The 10,283-nt window shown below is 37.3% G+C and overlaps 1 pseudogene; it reads right to left on the minus strand.

The window, feature by feature from the left end:
- Positions 1–796: 796 nt before the first annotated feature.
- Positions 797–1,440, minus strand: LOC100726122 (THAP domain-containing protein 5-like; annotated as a pseudogene).
- Positions 1,441–10,283: the final 8,843 nt, after the last annotated feature.

Here is a 10,283-nt window from a genome sequence, read left to right on the forward strand (position 1 = left end):
CTATATAGGATGTGGTCAATATGTATGACAAATATGTACCAATAAAGAACATAAAATTAAAAAACAAGAAAAAAGAAAATTGTTCTAATGAAAGTATTTTAATAGAGAGAGATTACATGCCTGTAATCCTAGCACTTCGAAGACTGAGGTAAGACATTGCCAGGAGTTTGAAGCCAGCCTGGGCTACATACTGAGTTCAAGGCCCTACATAGAAAGACCCTGTCCCCAAAACAAAACAGAAATTTCAAGACATGAAAAGCACGTTTGCTGGGTGCAGTGATACACATCTGTAATCCCAGCATTTGGGAGGCTGAGCAGGATTGCTGTGAGTTGGGAGGCCAGCCTGGGCTACATAGTAAATTACTACATAGTGAGATCCTGCTGCAAAAAACAAACAACAGGACAAAACGAAACAAACAATTTAATAAATGCCCCTATTTTACAGGTTAGGGATTAAGATTCAATCATAATAAATACATTGCTTATCATATACCAGTAGTAAAACCAAAACTGGTAAGTATTCTAGACTGTTTCAACCATATCTTGTTTTATCTTATGATGAAATTCCATTATTTATTCACTAATATTTTAAGTGTAGTCTGGGAAATTATCAAGTAATAAAGCCATTTTTTTTGTTTTAGTCCACTAACTCTCAAACTTTAGTGTTATTGAAGTGCATTTTCAGAGTAGGATCCAGTTCATGATATCAGAGCACATTTATAGCTTCATTAAAATAAAAACTTCACATAGGAAAGCTTCAGTTCCATATAATTCTTTAAATTATAAACCTGTTTTATCATGGTAATATTTTGAAATTTTCTTCAGATAGCCAGTTTCCCTGTCTTAGCAGGCTTATAATTGCTTCTGAAGACTTCAGCCTACAGGTCTTTTGTTCCTATAGATCAGGGAGAGTTATCTTCAAATGTAGCTCAGAGACCTTTTGCCATAAATGTTCCTTATTTATGTCTTGTCTGCAATAAGGATGATTAATTTGTAAGACTTCTGCCCCATGATCTACATCCTTGAATAAGGGGTCTTCAATATTTATGTCTTCCATTTCCATGGCTTCTTTTTGGATTGGTATAAAAGAATTAATGATAGTTTTTGAATTTTCTGTCCGTGCAAAAGTGGCAATAAGAGATTCTTTGTGTTTACTTCCTCAACTGCTGGGCTGATTTTGCAGAATAAGAATGGACTTCTCATGAATTAATTCCCACGGAATTATTTGTAAGATTTGATTAATCAACTATCAAGATGGTTGGTAGTCATTTCAAGCAGTTTTGGGGTTTCCAAAGACTGTTGAATGTCTTCTGAATCTGAAGTTGGCAAAGCAATAGTAGAATTATGATTTTCAAAAGATATGTGAAAACTGTCTCCATCTAAATCTTGGTTGACTGATGTTTTCAAGGTAGATTGTGGGTTTTTTTGTATCTTGTTTAATTAGATTGAGTTAATATCTTAATTTGTATACCTCTTGTTTTTGGAGCTGCGGGATTCACTATGACATATGAATCAAGTAATTCTGCATGTTCCGGGGGCACATCTGTGTTAAATGTATTTTTCTTTGCCTCGTTTAATGTAAATGATTTTTCTGAGTTGGCTTTTAGACATACTTTGCTCTCATCTTCCAATTTTTTCTTCTGAGGTTTTTTTTGGGGGGGAAGGAAGGGTCCTTTTCCTGACAGTCTTCAGGCAAAGAAAATATTTTTGGGATTACAGTTTGTTTTAAATAATGAGTATCCTATCTGATGTCAAGAGAATCAGGAGTAAAATGATCACTACACAGGAACTGGCATTTACTGGCAGTCCTAAAACCCCATTTCATATTTTTTAACCACTTTTTAAATTTTTCTTTGTCATGTAGAGGAAAGGGGTAAAAGCTCAGTTTCTGGTCTTTTATTATTTCATGCCCGCAGTTTTTACAGCAAGTAGCTCCACAATAGCGGGCCATCATTTGGGTGAGACACCCAGGGTGAGCTAGGCATTCCTTACCTTCTTCCTGCAGTATTTGTCCACAGTTCAAAAGACTGCATGCACAAATCAGATATATGAAAATTTATTAAATTATTAATTAACTACAATATTCAAATATTTTCTAAATATAGCTACAAACCAGAAAATTTTATTTTATATACATAAAATTTTACAATGACTATTGTTTTATATATAAAATATATTTTATATATGATCTATTACACATTATATATTTTATATATTATTTATATATAATATATTTATATATCATTTATGTAAATAAGTATATATATGAATGTTTACAATGACTAAATTTCCTGTAGAATGATAGGTCTTCCATCATGTTGTCAGACAGGTAATAAATACTCTTGGTTATTCTTTTTAGAAATCTAAACTGAAGGCCAGATGACAAAGTTTCCATTGAATCAAAGCATAATTTTGATATATACTGTCTTCTACATTTTAAATATTCATAAGAAAATAATTTCATCTAAGGAAACTGTCCAACATAGCAATAACTCTCTTTTACCGAGTAAAGAATAAATTCAATTGCTTTAAAAAGATTTGTGTGTATATCTCTAAGGTAAACATTTCTAAACTTTTTAAGCATGCCATGCACAAAAGCTCAAATGCGTCATTGTACATATATGAGCAAATGTAGAACTTTTATAAGAAAAAATGTAAACTTTATGACCCTGAATTAGGCTATGATTTCTTAGATATGACACCAAAAGTGCAAACAACAAAAGCAAAATAAACTGGTATTTATCAAAATTAAAAAGTTTTTGGTTCAAAGGACACCATTAAGAAAATGAAAAGAAAGCCCAGGGAATGTGACAAACTACCTGCAAATCATAAAAAGCTAAGGGACTTATATTCAGAATACATGAAGAACTCACAACTCAACAGTAAAAAGAACAAGGTGTATTAGTCCATTTTCTGTTACTATAACAAAATACCTGTGCATGGGAAGCATAAAGAAAAGAGATTTATTTAGCCCACAATTTTAGAAGTTGAAAGTTCAAACCAAGTGGTCTCATTGATTTGGCCTTGGGTAAGGGCCTTCTTGGTGGCATCAAATGGCAAATGACATCATAGTAAAGCACTTTCAAGAGGGAAAGACCCCTTGGCAAAACAGAAAGCCAGAAAGTTGGGAGGGGCAAGTTTCTTTTCTCGAGAAGTACCTGTGGTCCAACTTGCACTACATTAATTCTTCCTGACAGCAGTGCCTCCAGTGACCTCGTCACCACTATTAGCTTTCACTTTTTAATGGTTCAGCTACTTTCCAACCTCACTACACTGAGGACCAAGTTTCCCATATGTGAACCTATGGGGAATGTACTCAAACCATAGCACAAGACAATTAAAAATGGGTAAAAGGATTTGAACAAGCGTCATTCTAGAGAAGATTCTAGAGAGAATATATAAATAACCAATAAACATACTTAAACATATTTGGCATCATTTGTCATTAGGTAAATTAGTAAATTAGTAAATCAAAACCACAAGGAGATATCACTTCATACCCTTTTGAATAGCTAAACTAAAAAAGACAATAGCAAATTCTGGCCCACAAAGAGATACCACTCTGTGCCTTGTAGGATGGTCATAAGAAGAAAAGAAAGTAACAAGAGTTGGCCAGGATGTGGAGATATACTAACTCTTTTACATTGCTGATGAGAAAATAAAATGGTGAAGCCACTGTGAAAGTATTATAGACTGGCCTCAAAAAATGAAACATAGAATTATATGATCCAGCATCCACTTCTGGGTATCTACCCTAAAGAGACAGAAGCAAGGACTCAACAGATTGTGTTCACACATGTGCATAGCAACGTGATTCAAAATAGCCAAAGGGTGCAAATACCCCAGATGACCATGAAAAGACGATTGATTAAACAAAGTGTGATATACATGCATCCAAATATTATTGTCTTAAAAAAAGGAAATTCTGATATATACAGCACATAATGAGAATATTATGATAAATGAAATAATGTAGTCACAAAAGATGAATGCTGTATTTCATGAAACTTCATTTCATGAGGTAACTAGAGTGATCAAGTTTATGATACCAGAAAGTAGAATGGTGGTTACCTGGGGCTCAGAGGGAAGTAAGAGAGGAAATTATTGTGTAGAGTTTATTTATAGAGTTTTATTTGTTTATAGAGTTTTATTTATTTATAGAGTTTCAGTTTGAGAAGATGAAGCTTTGGAGAAGGATAGAAGTGACATTTACACAGAACTGTGAATATTCTTCACATCACTGAACTGCACACTTGAAAATGGTAAAAACAAAAACAAAACAAGAAAAAAAAAAAAAAACAAAGTGTTGCCAAGGGTGTAGAGAAACTAGAACCTTCCTACACTGGTGAGATTATAAAATGGCACGGTCATTGTGAAGTATGAATTTCTCAATGTGTTAAACAGAGTTATAGTGTGATCCAGCACTTCCATCCCTGAAAGTTTGTGTGCATATTATGCATGTGTATGTGCATATTTTCAAGAAATGGAAAATAGCCAGCCTTTCTGGTAAGTTGTGAAAGCTGCGTAGCTTCCAGAAGGAGAAAAGTCAGCACCTCCGGAGAATCGGCCATGCTGGGACTGGGAGCATCCAACAAGAAGCCAACCAGCCAGTCTTTCTGGTAAGGTGTGCAAGCCACGCAGTTTTCAGAAAGAGAAAAGTCAGGGCCTTCTGTGAGCCTACTGGTGCATGGGTTGAGAATCCGCCCCCTCAAGCAACCCACTGGTTTGGAGGACAGGCTGAGTTGATAGCAACTAATACAAGCAAGTAAATGCTTGTATTGTTTGGTTGATTTTGCAGGCATGGGGCCAGTGGTCTGAGCATCTCTTGGGAGGATCACAGTATGCAATATAGCAAATATGGGCGACTTCCTTCTATCTTGAGATGCAATATTGTTCTCACTGTTTTGGTTTGTTCTGATTGTTTTGCTTTACTCAGTATTCTGTTTTGATTGGTTGTATTCTGTTTTGTTTTTGGTTTGATTTTGCTATGCCTGATGGAATGGACAACTATTGTGACGATAACAACATATCCTACGGTTCCTGAAACAACACCACTGTTGTTTTCCTAGTATTCTTCTTTGGCGTTCTGTACCAATTTTGCTGCTTTGTTTTGATTGGCTTTGTTCTGTTGGATTTTACTATCTTTAAAAGAAAAGAAAAAAAAAGAAAACAGAAAATAAACACTACCACAGAATGTTTGCATAAATATTCACTGGAACATATTTCACAGGAACCAAAAATATGGAAAAAGCTCAAATTTTTATCAGCTGACAAATAAAGTGGTTATATTCATATAGTAGACTGTTATTCACCATTAAAAAGGAATGAATTACTGATGTGCATTACAGCATAAACGAATTTTGGAGACATTATGCTAAGTGAAAGAAGTTGGACACAAAGGGTCACATACCACATGATTCCACTTCAAAGAAGTTTAGTAGTTTTCATGGGCGGAACAAAGGCTGGAGGAGGGGAAAAGATTGCAAATGGGTCCAGGTCTACTTTCTGAGGTTATGAGTGTGTTCTGAAATTTGAGTGGTGATGATTGCACAACCTTCTGAATACACTAAAAACCAGCCGCACATTTTAAAAAGATGAATTTGATGGCACATGAATTATAACTGACAAAGCGTTTTACAAAGATTATAAATAAATAAGTAAATAGGGATTTGCTGCCTGCATTCTAGTATCGATTTGCTTGTTTTATTTACATTTTTGTGGAGCATGCGGAGCCAAGACTTTATAAGGTTACTGGGCATAATGGCCTTTTGGAAAGATCACCCGGCCTCAGTGTGGAGACCAGATTTTGAAGGTATTGGAAGCCATATGGATGCTTGATAAACTTGGCAGTTAGCCAAGATAGAAAATTGCATTTCTTCTCAAAGTCATTTCTTTACATTCCTGTTGCCATAATTGGCAAACTAAAGAAAGGAACAAGTTCTCCTTTGGCTTTTTTGTGATCTAAAGACAGCTCCTAGGTTTCTGAGTGGCTTCAGGAAAGAGCTTTACAATGATAAAAACCAAAGACTTGAGTACTAAGTTTACTTTTGATATCTAATAAAAACCATACCAGGCACCCATCATTGCCAAAGTCTGAAATGGAAATTGATGCTAGAAGCACAGTAAGAAGTCTGGGAAGACTGAACATTCATTTCTCATGTCTTTGCCAAGGCTCTATACACAGATTGGCCAAGGACATAAGATAAACCGGCTGGATGAGGGAGGCGTGGGAAGCCTCCTCCTTTCCCCTTCAGCTGAGCTTGCTCCAGGAAAATCACTGTACTTCAATGGGCACAACACATTTCAACTGGTACCTAGGCTTTGTTCCACAGGCTAATGGTACCCTCAGAGCAAAGGAGATGGAGTTAGTGTATTAGGCTTCCCCAGATCCCTAGATGGTGCGATGGGGAGCAGATTCAGGTTTTTTGATTACCTGGAAGTTTCTCTATCCACTTAACTCTCTTATCATGACTTGAAAGCATAGGTATTCTTAAGGTAAACTGCTTATTAACCTGGATCAGAAAAGCCCAAGTGTTGGTAAACTGATTGTGACAGAGTTGAGAAATCTAGCTGAAGGTTTAATATGTTTCCAGATAACTTGGATTGACTCCCATTTTGTCTTCAAGAGATTTCTTGCTAAGTGAGATCTTATGTTGAAAGTAACTCAAAAGTAATTCAGTATCCTGATTTTATCATTGGGTTGCTCCCTAAATTCATTTTTTTCTCATAGACTTGTAAGCTCAGAATTAGGTAAATTCTGGTCCACTTGACCCATCCACTCTTCAGACACTCATCCTTGAATCTGAAGCCCTGGCTGCTGAGGAGCATGCAGAGCTACTAAACCGAGGACTTGTGGGTCTTTTGCTGAAGAGCATCAATGGCAGTGAAAGCTTATTAGGCTCTGATCCAGCTGGAGGCTCAGTAGGAACAGATTACAGCCTCCATCTTCCGAAATGACCTGTCTGTCAGCACATCTAGAGAAAGAAGTTCCTTGATTTCTGAACATTCATTCAGTAATTATTTGACTTTTAAAATTGAATTTTGCATTTTCTCCTCAGGTTGAGAGAAGTGAGTCAGATGGCATGAATTCAAAGTTGTTTTGATTTATAGCACTCCAAGTTGAAGTCATTTTTCATTAGCACATCTTCCAATTTTCAAGTGTGAGAGAAAATGAAATTCACTAGGAACCCAATCATCTCCAGGATTTATTGCAAAAGACAGAGCAAGTGCAAGGCTTTTCCAGAAACTGCCCATGCGGCAAGCACACAAGCAGAATGCTCACCTGGTCTAAGTAGGGGGCAACTTGATGTGAGGGTTACAGTCAAACCTGTTCCTCTTATCCTCAGTGGTCCCTCTGTGCTCCAGGATGGGAAGCTGTCTCTAAAAACCAGAGTCACGGCTGCAACAAAACCAAGAAACAGATTGAATTTGTTCTGACTCCCCCAAAGGGGCAGACTTGGAGTGCTAACAGATCACTCTGGCTCATTCTAATTGCCTTTTGGCTCAACCTGTCAAAACATCCCAGGCAGTACCAAAGTCTGGCTTTGCTCCAAAACCTGGAAAGTAGATGAATTATAAAAGACCCAATATACCTTCCAAATGGCTTGCCAAATGCCTTGTCTGTGCCATAAGCCACTGCCCTCCCAGAGCTGCTCCAAACCAATAGCAAAGCCATTTGCCTTATGGATGAAGAAACAAAGCTGACCTATAGTTGAGGGACAAACTCCAACCAGGGCATGGGAAAAGAGGCACCCATCCTTTGTGTTTGCTCAGTCTTTGGTGATGGGGGTGGTTAGTGTGTGCCTTTCCCCAGCAACTGTCTCCTGGAAAACATTAGGCCAATATTCCAACTTGAACAGAGCCCTCCCCCCCATATTATGGGTGTATCTTTCTTTGCTTTTTAATGTGGATGGTACTATTCAAAAGCAAAGATCCTCTGAATGTATGTGCAAGAAAAACCATAAATGTGTCGATCTTACCCAGTTCTCAAAAATACTATTCCATTGAGAAATTAACATCCACAGAAGGCACCTACACTGATTTTCTCTCTGTTTTATTGGTCCAGAAACAAAATGAAACAAAACAAATTAAAAAAGAAACCTTAAGCATCTTTGGAAATATGAATATTTTCCCATGAAAAGCTTGTTGGTTAAAAAGGTGGGAAATAACTATATAATTCTTCCCTTTACCCCATGTGATACAGTATTCCTGGAACTGCTGCTTTCAAGTTAATGACAAGGTTCAAAAAATCTTATCACCCAGAATTGGGTGTACAGTCATTATTTGAAGATTTTATATTATGAATTTGCCTACTTGATAAATTTTCATTGTAGCTACCAAATCCATATTTATGATGATCTTGTGGCCATTTGTAGACATGCTTAGGGAAGTAAACGCTGGGGTTACAGAGGCTGTGCAAAGTGGTGCAGTTGTCACACTGCAAACAGGACCCTCTGGCTTATGTGGAGCCACATCTTCACATTGTTGTGCTTTCTCTTAGTGATTTCACTGCTTAAAATGACTCCCAAGCCCTGTGCTGAAGTATTGTCTCGTTTTCACATATGGCTATGAAAATGTCACATGAAAGCCTATCTTCTGCATGGTTAATATGCATTAATAAGGGGAGAACGGATACAGTGTGCCTTACAGAAAAAATACCAATGTCAGATACGTGTCATTCAGGCACAGAGATAATGCCTGAATGTCGATTACGAGTTTGATGTTGCTGAATCAACAATATATATTTAACAGGGTACCTTCAAATAAGCACAAACATAAAAAAAGGCTGTGTTAGATGGCTGACGAAAATGTGACTCAAGGCTAATAGGAGACCAACTCTGCAGGTCCCCCAGAAGCAATAAATAGCTCAGGATTTGCGAACTCAGTGCCCACCGTGGTTTAGAGAATTTAACTCCTTTAACATAAAGCGTGTAAAGAATCAGTTTTGGCGCCAGGGATATAGCTCAGTGGCATAATGTGGTCCTGAATTTGATTCCCAATTCCCTAAATAAATAAATAGAATAAGTTTCACAAGTGGGGAAAAGCAAATAGAGTAGGGCATAGGGACCATCCATCAGGTTGATTCGAGCCTAATTAGTTGAAGAGGCTGGGGCAAGCCAGTCCAGGAGAGCCAGTGGGATGCTAGTCAGAGCTTTGCACTAAGTCCTGCTGGGCTAGAAATGCGGTTTTATAGGTTGGGTCTACATAGGGATGGTATGATAGGTTGGGTGCAGATGGGGGAAGACCATGGAATTGATGTAGCAATTTGGGAACAATTTCAGCACTTAGTGATGGTCTTTCCTAGGCCTTAGGTCCAGGGAGGATGAAGGCTCAGAAGTGAGGTAGCTACTATAGGGCTCTAAATTATCTTGAAAGGCAAATTAATTCTGGGTTTGATTTCCTCTACTCACCATTTCTTGTAGAAGAAAGGAGCCTTGAGTGGAAAAGAACCTGCTAAAGAAGATCTGAAAACAAATGATTCCTGAAAAACTTAGTTCCATTTTACATTTGATAAAAGTGTGATAAAACTGGCCATTTGTTGTCAAACTAATGTGAAGTCTCTCTCTTCCTGTACTCCTGATGCTACTATCCGTGGAGGTGCTTTGCCTCTCCCTAGGAGTCTGATCCCAGACAAATCTCTCTAAACTGACATGCTTATTAAGAGCATAAGTTTTTTTCCCCCGGAGGGCATAATTTTAAAAATCTCAAAGACAGTGATTTTTTTTTATCTTGTATGACATCAGATGCATTTGAGAATGTAAACAAACAAATGAAACTCTACAAATTTCATCTTCCTCCTAAAGATGAATTAGAATGTCTAGGCTATGGCTATATAATTTTTTTAATGACCCAGTGAATCTAATGAATAGACCCAAAGTGACAAGCACAATGATCCTCAATCTGGCTGTCTACACAGTCACAAGAGAGCTGAAAGAAATCTCAGGATCATTAATTCAGAGTTTTCTTGGAGAAGGACTCAGGACACTGGTATATTTTTAAGTCCTTCGCAATCTTTGATTTAGCGATATTCTGTACTTATTACATGTTTCGAATTTTTAAATAAAGTCTGCTTTAAAAAAGCAAAGAAAGGAGGATAGAGAAAGAGTTGGTGATGAATAAATGAATGTGGTACAGGACAGACCAAAGATCCTGGATCCTGAGTTTCTTCTAATCTACTGAACTGACATAGAGTGGGGGACAGGAGAGTCAGTGAGGGTAGCAGGGTGACATTAAGTTATATCTGGGGAACCCTGGGGCATTGTTACAGGACCTGGTCCAGTGTG

The sequence above is a fragment of the Cavia porcellus genome, unplaced genomic scaffold (assembly GCF_034190915.1).
Source record: "Cavia porcellus strain 051 isolate PalLab524CR breed Dunkin Hartley unplaced genomic scaffold, mCavPor4.1 scaffold_30, whole genome shotgun sequence".
NCBI classification, from domain to species: domain Eukaryota; kingdom Metazoa; phylum Chordata; class Mammalia; order Rodentia; family Caviidae; genus Cavia; species Cavia porcellus.